Source organism: Meriones unguiculatus, chromosome 5 (genome assembly GCF_030254825.1).
Source record: "Meriones unguiculatus strain TT.TT164.6M chromosome 5, Bangor_MerUng_6.1, whole genome shotgun sequence".
In the NCBI taxonomy this organism is placed as follows: Eukaryota; Metazoa; Chordata; class Mammalia; order Rodentia; family Muridae; genus Meriones; species Meriones unguiculatus.
In genome coordinates, this window is record NC_083353.1 from 82045218 (window position 1) to 82064407 (window position 19190).

Below are 19190 nucleotides of genomic sequence, written 5' to 3' on the forward strand. Positions count from 1 at the left end.
ACACAAAAATTCGCTTTCTAGGAAATCACCCGAGAACACAAAAAATTCGCTTCCAAAGAAATTATCCCAGAACACAAAAAATTCGCTTGCAACGAAATCTCCTGAGAACACAAATATTCGCTTCCAAAGATATCATCCCAGAGCACAAAAAATTCTTTTTCAACGAAATCACCCTAGAACACAAAAATTCCCTTTCAAGGAAATCACCCGAGAACACAAAAAATTCGTTTCCAACGAAATTACTCCATAACACAAAAAATTCGGTTGCAAAGAAATCTCCTGAGAATACAAATATTCGCTTCCATCGAAATCACCCCAGAGCACAAAAAATTCGCTTCCACCGAAATGACTCCAGAGCACAGAAAACACGCTTCCAACGAAATGACCCCCTACTTCAAAAAATTGCTTCCATCAATAAAACCGGAGATCACAAAATATTCTCTTCCAAAGACATTACCCCAGAAGACAAAAAATTCTTTTCCAACGTAATCTTCTGAGAACACAAATATTGGCTTCCAACGAAATCACCCCCGAGCACATAAAATTCGCTTTCAACGAAATCACCCGAGAACCCAAAAAAATTCGCTTCCAACGAAATCACCCCAGATCACAAAAAATTCGCTTCCAACGAAATGACTCCAGAGCACAGAAAACACGCTTCCAACGAAATCACCCCCTACTGCAAAAAATTGCTTCCATGAAAAAACAGGAGAACACAAAAAATTCTCTTCCAACAACATTACCCCAGAAGACAAAAAATTCTTTTCCAACGAAATATCCTGAGAACACAAATATTCGCTTCCATCGAAATCACCCCAGAGCACATAGAATTCGCTTCCACCGAAATGACTCCAGAGCACAGAAAACATGCTTACAACGAATGACTCCCTACTTCAAAAATTTGCTTCGATCGAAAAAACCGAAGAACACCAAAAATTCTCTTCCAACGACATTACCCCAGAAGTCAAGAAATTCTTTTCCAACGATATCTCCTGAGAACACAAATATTCGCTTCCATTGAAATAACCCCAGAGCACAAAAAATTCGCTTCCACTCAAATGACTCCAGAGCACAGAAAACACGCTTCCAACGAAATGACCCCATACTTCAAAAATTTGCTTCGATCGATAAAACCGGCGAACACAAAAAATTCTCTTCCAACGACATTAACCAAGAAGACCAAAAATTCTTTTCCAATGAAATCTCCTGAGAACACAAAAATTCGCTTCCCAAGATATCCTCCCAGAGCACAAAAAGTTCGCTTCCAACGAAATCACCCTAGAACGCAAAAATTCTTATTCAAGGAAATCAACCGAGAACAGAAAAAATTCGCTTCCAACGAAATCACCCCAGAGCACAAAAAATTCGCTTCCAACGAAATGACTGCAGAGCACAGAAAACACGCTTCCACCGAAATGACCCCCTACTTCAAAAAATTGCTTCCATCGAAAAAACTGGAAAACACAAAAAATTCTCTTCCAACTACATTACCCCAGAAGACAAAAAATTCTTTTCAAACGAAATCTCCTGAGAACACAAATATTCACTTCCATCGAAATCACCCCAGAGCACATAAAATTCGCTTCCAACGAAATGACTCCAGAGGACAGAAAACATGCTTCCAATGAAATGACCCCCTACTACAAAAATTTGCTACCATCAAAAAAGAAACCAGAGAACACAAAAATTCTCTTCCAACGACATTACCCCAGAAGAAAAAAATTATTTTATAACGAAATCTCCTGAGAACACAAATATTCGCTTCCAAAGATATCATGCCAGAGCACAAAAAAATCATTTCAATGAAATCACCCCAGAACACAAAAATTCCCTTTAAACGAAATCACCCGAGAACCCAAAAAATTCGCTTCCAACCAAATCACCCCAGAGCACAAAAATTTTGCTTCCAAAGAAAACACCCTAGAAAAAAAAATTCCCTTTCAAAGAAATCACGCGAGAAAACAAAAAATTCGGTTCCAATGAAATTACCCCAGAACACAAAAAATTTGCTTGCAATGAAAACTCCTGAGAACACAAATATTCGCTTCTATCGAAATCACCCCAGAGCACAAAAAATTCGCTTCCACTGAAATGATTCCAGAGCACAGAAAACACGCTTCCAACGAAATGAAGCCCTACTTCAAAAATTTGCTTCGATCGTAAAAACCGGAGAACACACAAAATTCTCTTCCAACGATATTACCCCAGAAGACAAAAAATTCTTTTCCAACGAAATCTCCTGAGAACACAAATATTTGCTTCCAACGAAATCACCCCAGATCACAAAAAATTCGCTTCCAACGAAATGACTCCAGAGCACAGAAAACACGCTTCCAACGAAATCACCCCCTACTGCAAAAAATTGCTTCCATGAAAAACAGGAGAACACAAAAAATTCTCTTCCAACAACATTACCCCAGAAGACAAAAAATTCTTTTCCAACGAAATATCCTGAGAACACAAATATTCGCTTCCATCGAAATCACCCCAGAGCACATAGAATTCGCTTCCACCGAAATGACTCCAGAGCACAGAAAACACGCTTACAACGAATGACTCCCTACTTCAAAAATTTGCTTCGATCGAAAAAACCGAAGAACACCAAAAATTCTCTTCCAACGACATTACCCCAGAAGTCAAGAAATTCTTTTCCAACGAAATCTCCTGAGAACACAAATATTCGCTTCCATTGAAATAACCCCAGAGCACAAAAAATTCGCTTCCACTGAAATGACTCCAGAGCACAGAAAACATGCTTCCAATGAAATGACCCCCTACTACAAAAATTTGCTACCATCAAAAAAGAAACCAGAGAACACAAAAATTCTCTTCCAACGACATTACCCCAGAAGAAAAAAATTATTTTATAACGAAATCTCCTGAGAACACAAATATTCGCTTCCAAAGATATCATCCCAGAGCACAAAAAATTTGCTTCCACGAAATCACCCTAGAACACAAATATTCCCTTTCAACGAAATCATCCGAGAACACAAAAATTCGCTTCCAACGAAATCACCCCAGAGCACATAAAATTCGCTTCCAACGAAATGACTCCAGAGCACAGAAAACATGCTTCCAATGAAATGACCCCCTACTTCAAAAATTTGCTTCCATCAAAAAAAAACCAGAGAAGACAAAAATTCTCTTCCAATGGTATTACCCCAGAAGAAAAAAATTCTTTTCCTACGAAATCTCCTGAGAACACAAAATTCGTTTCCAAAGATATCATCCCAGAGCACAAAAAATTCTCTTCCAACAAAATCAACCCAGAACACAAAAATTCCCTTTCAACGAAATCACGCGAGAACCAAAAAATTCAGTTCCAACGAAATTACCCCAGAACACAAAAAATTCACTTGCAATGAAATCTCCTGAGAACACAAATATTCGCTTCCATCGAAATCGCCACAGAGCACAAAAAATTCGCGTCCAACGAAATGACTCCAGAGCACAGAAAACACGCTTCCAACGAAATGATCCCCTACTTCAAAAATTTGCTTCCATCGAAAAAACCGGAGAACAAAAAAAATTCGTTTCAATGATATTATCCCAGAAGACAAAACATTCATTTCCCACGAAATCTCCTGAGAACACATATATTCGCGTCCAAAGATATCATCCCAGAGCACAAAAAATTCGCTTCCAACAAAAGAACCCTAGAACGAAAAATTCCCTTTCAACGAATTCACGCGAGAACACAACAAATTCGCTTCCAACGAAATCATCCCAGAGCACAAAAAATTCTCTTTCGACTAAATCACCCTAGAACACAAGTTCCTTTCAACGAAATCACGCGAGAACACAAAAAATTCGCTTCGAACGAAATAACTCCAGAGCACCGAAAACATGCTTCCAACGAAATGACACCCTACTTCAAAATATGCTTCCATTGAAAAAACCGGAGAACACGAAAATTCTCTTCCAACGATATTACCTCAGAAGACAAAAAATCCTTTTCCAATGAAATCTCCTGAGAACACAAATATTCGCTTCCAAAGATATCATCCCAGAGCACAAAAAAATTTGCTTCCAACGAAATCACCCTAGAACACAAAAATTCCCTTTCAACGATATCACCCGAGAACACAAAAAATTCGCTTCCAACAAAATGACACCATAGCACAGAAAACACGCTTCCAATGAAATGACCCAGTACTTCAAAAATTTGCTTTCATCGAAAAAACCGGAGAACACAAAAAATTCTCTTCCAATGATATTACCCCAGAAGACAAAAATTCTTTTCCAACGAATACTCCTGAGAACACAAAATTCGTTTCAAAAGATATCATACCAGAGCACAAAAAATTCTCTTCCAACGAAATCACCCCAGAACACAAAAATTCCCTTTCAACGAAATCACGCAAGAACACAAAAAATTCGGTTCCAACGAAATTACCCCAGAACACAAAAAGTTCTCTTCCAACGACATTACCCCAGAAGACAAAAAATTCTTTTCCAACGAAATCTCCTGAGAACACAAATATTCGCTTCCAAAGATCTCATCCCAGAGCACAAAAAATTCGCTTCCATGAAATCACCCCCGAAATCAAAAATTCCCTTTCAACGAAATCACCCGAGAACAAAATAAAATCGCTTCCAACGAAATGACCCCAGAGCACAGAAAACACGATTCCAAGTAAATGACCCCCTTCTTCAAAAATTTGCTTCCATCGAAAAAACCGGAGCACACAAAAAATTCGCTTGCAACGATATCTCCTGAGAACACAAATATTCGCTTTCAACGACATCACCCCAGAGCACAAAAAAATTCGCTTCCAACGAAATGACTCCAGAACACAGAAAACACGCTTCCAACGAAATGAGCCCCTACTTCAAAAAAATTGCTTCCATCGAAAAAACCGGAGAACACAAAAAATTCTCTTCCAACGACTTTACCCCAGAAGACAAAAAATTCTTTTCCAACGAAATCTACTTAGAACACAAATATTCGCTTCCATCGAAATCACCCCCGAGCACAAAAAATTCGCTTCCAACGAAATGGCTCCGGAGCACAGAAAACACGCTTCCAACGAAATGATCCCCTACTTCAAAAATTTGCTTCCATCAAAAAAACTGGAGAGCACAAAAAGTTCTTTTCCAATGATATTACCCCGGAAGACAAAAAATTCTTATCCCATGAAATCTCCTGAGAACACAAATATTCGCGTCCAAATATATCATCCCAGATCACAAAAAATTTGCTTCCACTGAAATAACCCCAGAACACAAAAATTCCCTTTCAAAGAAATCACCAGAGAACACAAAAAATTCGCTTCCAACGAAAGCACACCAGAGCACAAAAAATTGGCTTCCAACGAAATGACTGCTGAGCACAGAAAACACGCTTCCCCCGAAATGACCCCCTACTTCAAAAAATTGCTTCCATCGAAAAAACTGGAGAACACAAAAAATTCTCTTCCAACGACATTACCCCAGAAGACAGAAAATTCTTTTCCAACGAAATCTCCTGAGAACACAAATATTCGCTTCCAAAGATATCATCCCAGAGCACAAAAAATTCGCTTCCAACGATATCACGCTAGAACACAAAAATTCCCTTTCAACGATATCACCCGAGAACACAAAAAATTCGCTTCCAACCAAATCACCCCAGAGCACATAAAATTCGCTTCCAACGAAATGACTCCAGAGCACAGAAAACATGCTTCCAATGAAATGACCCCCTACTTCAAAAATTTGCTTTCATAAAAAAAAACAGAGAACACAAAAATTCTCTTTCAACGAAATCATGCGAGAATACAAAAATTCGGTTCCAACGAAATTACCCCAGAACACAAAAAATTCGCTTGCAATGAAATCTCCTGAGAACACAAATATTCGCTTCCATCGAAATCGCCAGAGAGCACAAAAAATTCGCTTCCACCGAAATGACTCCGGAGCACAGAAAACACACTTCCAACGAAATGATCCCCTACTTCAAAAATTTGCTTCCATCGAAAAAACCGGAGAACACAAAAAATTCTTTTCCAATAATATTACCCCAGAAGACAAAACATTCTTTTCCCACGAAATCTCCTGAGAACACAAATATTCGCGTCCAAAGATATCATCCCAGAGCACAAAAAATTCGCTTCCACCGAAATTACCCCAGAACACAAAAATTCCCTTTCAAAGAAATCACCGGAGAACACAAAAAATTTGCTTCCAACGAAATCACCCCAGAGCACAAAAATTCCCTTTCAAAGAAATCACCGGAGAACAAAAAAATTTGCTTGCAACAAAATGACAGCTGAGCACAGAAAACACGCTTCCACCGAAATGACTCCCTACTTCAAAAAATTGCTTCCATCGAAAAAACTGGAGAACACAAAAATTCTCTTCCAACGACATTACCCCAGAAGAAAAAAAATTCTTTCCCAACGAAATCTCCGTAGAACACAAAATTCGTGTCCAAAGATATCATCCCAGAGCACAAAAAATTCTCTTCCAACGAAATCACCCCAGAATACAAAAATTCCCTTTCAAAGAAATCACGCCAAAACACAAAAAATTCGGTTCCAACGAAATTACCCCAGAACACAAAAAATTCGCTTGCAATGAAATCTCCTGAGAACACAAATATTCACTTCCATCGAAATCGCCACAGAGCACAAAAAAGTCGCTTCCACCGAAATGGCTCCGGAGCACAGAAAACACGCTTCCAACGAAATGATCCCCTACTTCAAAAATTTGCTTCCATCAAAAAAACCGGAGAGCACAAAAAGTTCTTTTCCAATGATATTACCCTGGAAGACAAAAAATTCTTTTCCCATGAAATCTCCTGAGAACACAAATATTCGCGTCCAAATATATCATCCGAGATCACAAAAAATTCGAATCCACTGAAATTACCCCAGAACACAAAAATTCCCTTTCAAAGAAATCACCAGAGAACACAAAAAATTCGCTTCCAACGAAAGCACCCCAGAGCACAAAAAATTTGCTTCCAACGAAATGACTGCTGAGCACAGAAAACACGCTTCCCCTGAAATGACCCCCTACTTCAAAAAATTGCTTCCATCGAAAAAACTGGAGAACACAAAAAATTCTCTTCCAACGACATTACCCCAGAAGACAGAAAATTCTTTTCCAACGAAATCTCCTGAGAACACAAATATTCGCTTCCAAAGATATCATCCCAGAGCACAAAAAATTCGCTTCCAACGATATCACGCTAGAACACAAAAATTCCCTTTCAAAGAAATCACCCGAGAACACAAAAAATTCACATCAAACGACATTACCACAGAACAGAAAAAATTTGCTTCCATCGAAATGACTCCAGAGCACAGAAAACACGCTTCCAAAGTAATGACCCCCTACTTCAAAAATTTGCTTCAATCGAAAAAACTGTAGAACACAAAAAATTCGCTTCCAACGAAATCACACTAGAACACAAAAATTCCCTTTCAACGATATCACCCGAGAACACAAAAAATTCGCTTCCAACCAAATCACCCCAGAGCACATAAAATTCGCTTCCAACGAAATGACTCCAGAGCACAGAAAACATGCTTCCAATGAAATGACCCCCTACTTCAAAAATTTGCTTTCATAAAAAAAAAAAAAAAACAGAGAACACAAAAATTCTCTTTCAACGAAATCATGCGAGAATACAAAAATTCGGTTCCAACGAAATTACCCCAGAACACAAAAAATTCGCTTGCAATGAAATCTCCTGAGAACACAAATATTCGCTTCCATCGAAATCGCCACAGAGCACAAAAAATTCGCTTCCACCGAAATGACTCCGGAGCACAGAAAACACGCTTCCAACGAAATGATCCCCTACTTCAAAAATTTGCTTCCATCGAAAAAACCGGAGAACACAAAAAATTCTTTTCCAATAATATTACCCCAGAAGACAAAACATTCTTTTCCCACGAAATCTCCTGAGAACACAAATATTCGCGTCCAAAGATATCATCCCAGAGCACAAAAAATTCGCTTCCACCGAAATTACCCCAGAACACAAAAATTCCCTTTCAAAGAAATCACCGGAGAACACAAAAAATTTGCTTCCAACGAAATCACCCCAGAGCACAAAAATTCCCTTTCAAAGAAATCACCGGAGAACAGAAAAAATTTGCTTCCAACGAAATCACCCCAGAGCCAAAAAATTTTGCTTCCAACGAAATGACTGCTGAGCACAGAAAACACGCTTCCACCGAAATGACCCCCTACTTCAAAAAATTGCTTCCATCGAAAAAACTGGAGAACACAAAAATTCTCTTCCAACGACATTACCCCAGAAGAAAAAAAATTCTTTTCCAACGAAATCTCCGTAGAACACAAAATTCGTCTCCAAAGATATCATCCCAGAGCACAAAAAATTCTCTGCCAACGAAATCACCCCAGAACACAAAAATTCCCTTTCAACGAAATCACGCGAGAACACAAAAAATCGGTTCCAACGAAATTACCCCAGAACACGAAAAATTCGCTTGCAATGAAATATCCTAAGAACACAAATATTCGCTTCCATCGAAATCGCCGCAGAGCACAAAAAATTCGCTTCCACCGAAATGACTCCAGAGCAGAGAAAACACGCTTCAAAAGAAATGACCCCCTACTTCAAAAATTTGCTTCCATCGAAAAAACCGGAGAACACAAAAAATTCTATTCCAACGATATTACCCCAGAATAAAAAAATTCTTTCCCAACGAAATCTCCTGAGAACACAAATATTCGCTTTCAAAGATATCATCCCAGAGCACAAAAATTCGCTTCCGACAAAATTACCCTAGAACACAAAAATTCCCTTTCAACGAAATCACCCGAGAACACAAAAATTTCGCTTCCAACGAAATCATCCCAGAACAAAAAAAAAAATTTGCTTCAAACGAAATCTCCTGAGAACACAAATATTCGCTTCCAAAGATATCATCCCAGAGCACAAGAAATTCGCTTCCAACAAAGTGACTCCAGAGCACAGATAACACGCTTCCAACGAAATGACCCCCTACTTCAAAAATTTGCTTCCATTGAAAAAACCGGAGAACATAAAAGATTCTCTTCCAACAATATTACCCCAGAAGGCAAAAAATTCTTTTTCAACGAAATCTCCTGAGAACACAAATATTCGCTTCCAAAGATATCATCCCAGAGCACAAAAAATTCGCTTCCAACGAAATCACCCCAGAACACAAAAATTCCCTTTCAACGAAATCACACGAGAACACAAAAAATTCGCTTCCAACGAAATCACCCCAGAGGACAAGAAATTTGTTTCCAACGAAATGACTCCAGAGCAATGAAAAGTCGCTTCCAATGAAATGACTGCCTACTTCAAAAATGTGCTTCAATCGAAAAAACCGGAGAACACAAAAAATTCTCTTCCAACGATATTACCCCAGAAGACAAAAAATTCTTTTCCAACGAAATCTCATGAGAACAGAAATATTCGCTTCCAAAGATATCATCCCAGAGCACAAAAAATTCGCTTCCAACGAAATCACCCAGAGCCCAAAAATTCGTTTTCAACGAAATGACTCCAGGGCACAAAAAACACGCTTCCAACGAAATGACCCCGTACTTCTAAAATTTGTTTCCATAGAAATCACCTAACAACACACCAAATTCCCTTGCAACGAAATCACCCGAGAACACAAAAATTCATATCCAACGACAGTACCACAGAGCAGAAAAAACTTGCTTCCATCGAACTGACTCCAGAGCACAGAAAACACGCTTCCAATGAAATGACCCCAGAACACAAAAAATTCCCTTCCAACAAATCACCCTAGAACATAAAAAAATCGCTTCCATCGAAATCACCACAGAAGAAAAAAAATTCGCTGCCAATCAATTCAACCCAGAGTACAAAAAATTTGCTTCCAACAAAATCACCCCAGCACATAAAAAAATTCGCTTCCAACGAAATCACCACAGAGCACAATAAATTCGCTTCCAACGAAATGACTCCAGAGCACAGAAAACACGCTTCCAAGGAAATGACCCCCTACTTCAAAAATTTGCTTCCATCGAAAAAAACCGGAGAACACAAAAAATTCTCTTCCAACGATATTACCCCAGAAGACAAAAAATTCTTTTCCAACGAAATCTCCTGAGAACACAAATATTCGATTCCAAAGATATCACCCCAGAACACAAAAATTCCCTTTCAAAGAAATCACGCGAGAACACAAAAAATTCGCTTCCAACGACATTACCCCAGAAGACAAAAAATTCTTTTCCAACGAAATCTCCTGAGAACACAAATATTCGCTTCCAAAGATATCATCCCAGAACACAAAAAATTTGTTTCCAACGATATCACCCCAGAACACAAAAATTCCCTTTCAAAGAAATCACGCGAGAACACAAAAAATTCGCTTCCAAAGAAATTATCCCAGAACACAAAAAATTCGCTTGCAAGGAAATCTCCTGAGAACATAAATATTCTCTTCCAACGAAATCAACCCAGAGTACAAAAAATTCGCTTCCAACGACATTACCCCAGAAGACAAAAAATTCTTTTCCAACGAAATCTCCTGAGAACACAAATATTCGCTTCCAAAGATATCATCCCAGAACACAAAAAATTTGCTTCCAAGGAAATCACCCTAGAACACAAAAATTCCCTTTCTACGAAATCACCCGAGAACACAAAAAATTCGCTTCCAACGAAATCACCCCAGAGCACAAAAAACTCGTTTTCAACGAAATGACCCCAGGGCACAGAATACACGATTCTAACGAAATGACCCCCTACTTCTAAAATTTGTTTCCATCGAAATCACCTGAGAACACAAAAAATTCCCTTGCAACGAAATCACCCGGGAACACAAAAAATTCACATCGAACGACATTACCACAGAACAGAAAAAATTTGCTTCCATCGAAATGACTCCACAGCACAGAAAACACTCTTCCAATGAAATGACCCCAGAACACAAAAAATTCCCTTCCAACGAAATCACCCTAGAACCTAAAAAATTCGCTTCCATCGAAATCACCACAGAAGAAAAAAATTCACTTCCAACCAAATCACCCCAGAGCACAAAAAATTTGCTTCCAACGAAATCACCCTAGCACATAAAAAAATTCGCTTCCAACGAAATCACCCTAGAACACAAAAATTCCCTTTCAACGAAATTACCCGAGAACACAAAAAATTCGCTTCCAACGAAATCACCCCAGAGCACATAAAATTCGCTTCCAACGAAATGACTCCAGAACACAGAAAACATGCTTCCAATGAAATGACCCCCTACTTCAAAAATTTGCTTTCAATGAAAAAACCGGAGAACACAATAAATTCTCTTCCAACGATATTACCCCAGAAGACAAAAAATTCTTTTCCAACGAAATCTCCTAAAAACACAAATATTCGCTTCCAAAGATATCATCCCAGAGCACAAAAAATCGCTTCCAACGAAATCACCCTAGAAGGCAAAAAATTCCCTTTCAAGGAAATCACCCGAGAACACAAAACATTCCCTTCAAAGTAAATTACTCCATAACACAAAAAATTCGCTTGCAATGAAATCTCGTAGAACACAAATATTTGCTCTCAAGGAAATCACCCCAGAGCACAAAAAATTTGCTTCCAAAGAAATGACTCCAAAGTATAGAAAACACGCTTACAATGAAATGACCCCCAACTTCAAATATGTGCTTCCATCGAAAAACCGGAGAACACAAAAAATTCTCTTCCAACGAGATTACCCCAGAAGAAAAAAATTCTCTTCCAACGAAATCTCCTGAGAACACAAATATTCGCTTCCAAAGATATCATCCCAGAGCACAAAATTTCGCTTCCAACGAAATCACACTAAAACACAAAAATTCCCTTTCAATTAAATCATCCGAGAACACAAAAAATTCCTTTTCCAACGATATCATCCCAGAGCACAAAAAATTCGCTTCCAACGAAATCTCCTGAGAACACAAATATTCACTACCAGCGAAATCACCCCAGAGCACAAAAAATTCGCTTCCAACGAAATGACTCCAGAGCAATGAAAAAACGCTTCCAATGAAATGACCCCCTACTTCAAAAATGTGCTTCCATTGAAAAAACCGGAGAACACAAAAAATTCTCTTCCAACGATATTACCCCAGAAGACAAAAAATTCTTTCCAACGAAATCTCCTGAGAAAACAAATATTCGAGTCCAAAGATATCATCCCAGAGCACAAAAAATTCGCTTCAACGAAATCACCCTAGAACACAAAAATTCCCTTTCAACGAAATCACCCGAGAACACAAAAAATTCGCTTCCAACAAAATCACCCCAGAGAACGAAAAATTCACTTCCTACGAAATGACTCCACAGCACAGAAAACATGCTTCCAATGAAATAACCCCCTACTTAAAAATTTACTTCCATCGAAAAAACCGGAGAACACAAAAAATTCTCTTCCAACGATATTACCCCAGAAGACAAAAAATTGTTTTCCTACGAAATCTCCTGAGAACACAAAATTCATTTCAAAAGATATCATCCCAGAGCACAAAAAATTCGCTTCCAAGGAAATCACCCCAGAACACAAAAATTCCCTTTCAACAAAATCACGCGAGAACACAAAAAATTCGCTTCCAACGAAATGACTCCAGGGCACAGAAAACACGCTTCCAACGAAATGACCCACTACTAATAAAATTTGTTTCCATTGAAATCACCTGAGAATACAAAAAAATTCCCTTGCAACGAAATCACCCGAGAACACAAAAATTCACATCAACGACATTACCAGAGAAGAGAAAAAATTTGCTTCCATCGAAATGACTCCACAGCACAGAAAACACGCTTCCAATGAAATGACACCAGAACAAAAAAATTCCCTTCCAATGAAATCACCCTAGAACCTAAAAAAATCGCTTCCATAGAAATCACCACAGAAGAAAAAAATTCGCTTCCAACCAAATCACCCCAGAGCACAAAAAATTTGCTTCCAACGAAATCACCCTAGCACATAAAAAAATTCGCTTCCAACGAAATCACCCTAGCACATAAAAAAAAATTTGCTACAAACGAAATCTCCTGAGAAAACAAATATTCGCTTCCAACGAAATCACCCCAGAGCACAAAAAATTCGCTTCCAATGAAATGACTCCAGAGCACAGAAAACACGCTTCCAACGAAATGACCCCCTTCTTCTAAAATTTGCTTCCATAGAAAAAACCAGAGAACACAAAAAATTCTCTTCCAACGATATTACCCCAGAAGACAAAAAATTCTTTTCCAACGAAATCTCCTGAGAAAACAAATATTTGATTCCAAAGATATCATCCCAGAGCACAAAAAATTCGCATCCAACAAAGTGATTCCAGAGCACAGAAAACACGCTTCCAATGAAATGACCCCCTACTTCAAAAATTTGCTTCCATTGAAAAAACCGGAGAACACAAAAAATTCTCTTTCAAAGATATTACCCCAGAAGACAAAAAATTCTTTTCCAACGAAATCTCCTGAGAAAACAAATATTGGCTTCCAAAGATATCATCCCAGAACACAAAAAATTCGCATCCAACGAAATTTCCCTAGAACACAAAAATTCCCTTTCAACGAAATCACCTGAGAACACAAAAATTTTGCTTCCAACGAAATCACCCCAGAACACAAAAAATTCGCTTTCAAGGAAAAGACTACAGAGCACAGAAAACACGCGTCCAACTAAATGACCCCCTATTTCAAAAATTAGCTTCCATCGAAAAATTCCGGAGAACACAAAAAATTTGCTTCCAACTAAATCACCCTAGAACACAAAAATTCCCTTTCCATGAAATCACCTGAAAACACAAAAAATTCTCTTCCAACGATATTACCCCAGAAGACAAAAAATTCTTTTCCAACGAAATCTCCTGAGAACACAAATATTCGCTTCCAAAGATATCATCCCACAGCACAAAAAATTCGCTTCTAATGAAATCACCATAGAACACAAAAATTTCCTTTCAACGAAATCATCCAAGAACACAAAATTTTGCTTGCAACGAAATCTCCTGAGAACACAAATATTCACTTCCAACGAAATGACTCCAGAGCACAGAAATCATGCTTCCATAGAAATGACCCCCTACTACAAAAATTTGCTTCCATCGAAAAAACCGGAGAACACAAAAAATTCTCTTCCAAACATATTACACGAGAAAACAAAAATTGTTTTCCAACGAAATCTCCTGAGAACCCAATTATTCGCTTCCAAAAATATCATCCCAGAGCACAAAAAATTCGCTTCCAACGAAATCACCATAGAACACAAAAATTCCCTTTCAACGAAATCACCCTAGGACACAAAAAATTCGCTTCCAACAAAATGACTCCAGAGCCCAGAAAACATGCTTCCAACAAAATGACCCGCTACTTCAAAAATTTGCTTCTATCGAAAAGACCGGAAAACACAAAAAATTCTCTTCCAACGATATTACTCCAGAAGACAAAAAATTTTTTTCCAACGAAATCTCCTGAGAACACAAATATTCGCTTCCAAAGTTATGATCCCAGAGCACAAAAAATTCGCTTCCAACGAAATCACCCCAGAACACAAAAATTCCCTTTCAACGAAATCACGCGAGAACACAAGAAATACGCTTCCAACGAAATCACCCCAGAGCACAAAAAACTCGTTTTCAACGAAATGACTCCAGGGCACAGAAAACACGCTTCCAACGAAGTGACCCACTACTAATAAAATTTGTTTCCATTGAAATCACCTGAGAATACAAAAAAATTCCCTTGCAACGAAATCACCAGAGAACACAAAAAAATCACATCCAACGACATTACCAGAGAACAGAAAAAATTTGCTTCCATCGAAATGACTCCACAGCACAGAAAACACGCTTCCAATGAAATGACCCCAGAACACAAAAAATTCCCTTCCAATGAAATCACCCTAGAACCTAAAAAAATCGCTTCCATAGAAATCACCACAGAAGAAATAAATTCGTTTCCAACCAAATCACCCCAGAGCACAAAAAATTTGCTTCCAACGAAATCACCCTAGCACATAAAAAAATTGCTTTCAACGAAATCACCCTAGCACATAAAAAAAAATTGCTACCAACGAAATCTCCTGAGAAAACAAATATTCGCTTCCAAGGAAAGCACCCCAGAGCACAAAAAATTCGCTTCCAATGAAATGACTCCAGAGCACAGAAAACACGCTTCCAATGAAATGACCCCCTACTTCAAAAATTTGCTTCCATTGAAAGAACCGGAGAAGACAAAAAATTCTCTTCCAACGATATTACCCCAGAAAACAAAAAATTCTTTTCCAACGAAATCTCCTGAGAAAAAAAATATTGGCTTCCAAAGATATCATCCCAGAGCAAAAAAAATTCGCATCCAATAAAGTGACTCCAGAGCACAGAAAACATGCTTCCAATGAAATGACCCCCTACTTCAAAAATTTGCTTCCATTGAAAAAACCGGAGAACACAAAAAATTCTCTTCCAACGATATTACCCCAGAAGGCAAAAAATTCTTTTTCAACGAAATTTCCTGAGAACACAAATATTCGCTTCCAAAGATATCATCCCAGAGCACAAAAAATTCGCTTCCAACGAAATCACCCTAGAACACAAAAATTCCCTTTCAACGAAATCACCTGAGAACACAAAAATTTTGCTTCCAACGAAATCGCCCCAGAACACAAAAAATTCGCTGTCAAGGAAATGACTACAGAGCACAGAAAACACGCGTCCAAGTAAATGACCCCCTATTTCAAAAATTAGCTTCCATCGAAAAATTCCGGAGAACACAAAAAATTTGCTTCCAACGAAATCACCCTAGAACACAAAAAATCCCTGTCCAAGAAATCACCTGAGAACACAAAAATTCTCTTCCAACGATATTACCCCAGAAGACAAAAAATTCTTTTCCAACGAAATCTCCTGAGAACACAAATATTCGCTTCCAAAGATATCATCCCACAGCACAAAAAATTCGCTTCTAATGAAATCACCATAGAACACAAAAATTTCCTTTCAACGAAATCACCCGAGAACACAAAATTTCGCTTGCAACGAAATCTCCTGAGAACACAAATATTCACTTCCAACGAAATGACTCCAGAGCACAGAAAGCATGCTTCCATAGAAATGACCCCCTACTACAAAAATTTGCTTCCATCGAAAAAACCGGAGAATATAAAAAATTCTCTTCCAAACATATTACACGAGAAAACAAAAATTGTTTTCCAACGAAATCTCCTGAGAACCCAATTATTCGCTTCCAAAAATATAATCCCAGAGCACAAAAAATTTGCTTCCAACGAAATCACACTAGAACACAAAAATTTCCTTTCAAGGAAATCACCCGAAAACACAAAAATTCGCCTCCAATGAAATCACCTCAGAACATAAAAAATTCGCTTCCAACGAAATGACTCCAGAGCACAGAAAACACGCTTCCAAAAAATGTCCCCCTACTTGAAAAATTTGCTTCCATCGAAAAGACCGGAGAACACAAAAACTTCTCTTCTAACGATATTACCCCAGAAGACAAAAAATTCTTTTCCAACGAAATCTCCTGAGAACACAAATATTCGCTTCCAAAGATATCATCCCAGAACACAAAATTTTGCTTCCAACAAAATTACCGGAGAACACAAAAAATTCTCTTCCAACGATATTACCCCAGAAGACAAAAAATTCTTTTCCAACGAAATCTCCTGAGAACACAAATATTCGCTTCCAAAGATATCATCCCACAGCACAAAAAATTCGCTTCTAATGAAATCACCATAGAACACAAAAATTTCCTTTCAACGAAATCATCCAAGAACACAAAATTTTGCTTGCAACGAAATCTCCTGAGAACACAAATATTCACTTCCAACGAAATGACTCCAGAGCACAGAAATCATGCTTCCATAGAAATGACCCCCTACTACAAAAATTTGCTTCCATCGAAAAAACCGGAGAACACAAAAAATTCTCTTCCAAACATATTACACGAGAAAACAAAAAATTGTTTTCCAACGAAATCTCCTGAGAACCCAATTATTCGCTTCCAAAAATATCATCCCAGAGCACAAAAAATTCGCTTCCAACGAAATCACCATAGAACACAAAAATTCCCTTTCAACGAAATCACCCTAGGACACAAAAAATTCGCTTCCAACAAAATGACTCCAGAGCCCAGAAAACATGCTTCCAACGAAATGACCCGCTACTTCAAAAATTTGCTTCTATCGAAAAGACCGGAAAACACAAAAAATTCTCTTCCAACGATATTACTCCAGAAGACAAAAAATTTTTTTCCAACGAAATCTCCTGAGAACACAAATATTCGCTTCCAAAGTTATGATCCCAGAGCACAAAAAATTCGCTTCCAACGAAATCACCCCAGAACACAAAAATTCCCTTTCAACGAAATCACGCGAGAACACAAGAAATACGCTTCCAACGAAATCACCCCAGAGCACAAAAAACTCGTTTTCAACGAAATGACTCCAGGGCACAGAAAACACGCTTCCAACGAAGTGACCCACTACTAATAAAATTTGTTTCCATTGAAATCACCTGAGAATACAAAAAAATTCCCTTGCAACGAAATCACCAGAGAACACAAAAAAATCACATCCAACGACATTACCAGAGAACAGAAAAAATTTGCTTCCATCGAAATGACTCCACAGCACAGAAAACACGCTTCCAATGAAATGACCCCAGAACACAAAAAATTCCCTTCCAATGAAATCACCCTAGAACCTAAAAAAATCGCTTCCATAGAAATCACCACAGAAGAAAAAAATTCGTTTCCAACCAAATCACCCCAGAGCACAAAAAATTTGCTTCCAACGAAATCACCCTAGCACATAAAAAAATTGCTTTCAACGAAATCACCCTAGCACATAAAAAAAATTTGCTACCAACGAAATCTCCTGAGAAAACAAATATTCGCTTCCAAGGAAAGCACCCCAGAGCACAAAAAATTCGCTTCCAATGAAATGACTCCAGAGCACAGAAAACACGCTTCCAATGAAATGACCCCCTACTTCAAAAATTTGCTTCCATTGAAAGAACCGGAGAAGACAAAAAATTCTCTTCCAACGATATTACCCCAGAAAACAAAAAATTCTTTTCCAACGAAATCTCCTGAGAAAAAAAATATTGGCTTCCAAAGATATCATCCCAGAGCAAAAAAAATTCGCATCCAATAAAGTGACTCCAGAGCACAGAAAACATGCTTCCAATGAAATGACCCCCTACTTCAAAAATTTGCTTCCATTGAAAAAACCGGAGAACACAAAAAATTCTCTTCCAACGATATTACCCCAGAAGGCAAAAAATTCTTTTTCAACGAAATTTCCTGAGAACACAAATATTCGCTTCCAAAGATATCATCCCAGAGCACAAAAAATTCGCTTCCAACGAAATCACCCTAGAACACAAAAATTCCCTTTCAACGAAATCACCTGAGAACACAAAAATTTTGCTTCCAACGAAATCGCCCCAGAACACAAAAAATTCGCTGTCAAGGAAATGACTACAGAGCACAGAAAACACGCGTCCAAGTAAATGACCCCCTATTTCAAAAATTAGCTTCCATCGAAAAATTCCGGAGAACACAAAAAATTTGCTTCCAACGAAATCACCCTAGAACACAAAAAATCCCTGTCCAAGAAATCACCTGAGAACACAAAAATTCTCTTCCAACGATATTACCCCAGAAGACAAAAAATTCTTTTCCAACGAAATCTCCTGAGAACACAAATATTCGCTTCCAAAGATATCATCCCACAGCACAAAAAATTCGCTTCTAATGAAATCACCATAGAACACAAAAATTTCCTTTCAACGAAATCACCCGAGAACACAAAATTTCGCTTGCAACGAAATCTCCTGAGAACACAAATATTCACTTCCAACGAAATGACTCCAGAGCACAGAAAGCATGCTTCCATAGAAATGACCCCCTACTACAAAAATTTGCTTCCATCGAAAAAACCGGAGAATATAAAAAATTCTCTTCCAAACATATTACACGAGAAAACAAAAATTGTTTTCCAACGAAATCTCCTGAGAACCCAATTATTCGCTTCCAAAAATATAATCCCAGAGCACAAAAAATTTGCTTCCAACGAAATCACACTAGAACACAAAAATTTCCTTTCAAGGAAATCACCCGAAAACACAAAAATTCGCCTCCAATGAAATCACCTCAGAACATAAAAAATTCGCTTCCAACGAAATGACTCCAGAGCACAGAAAACACGCTTCCAAAAAATGTC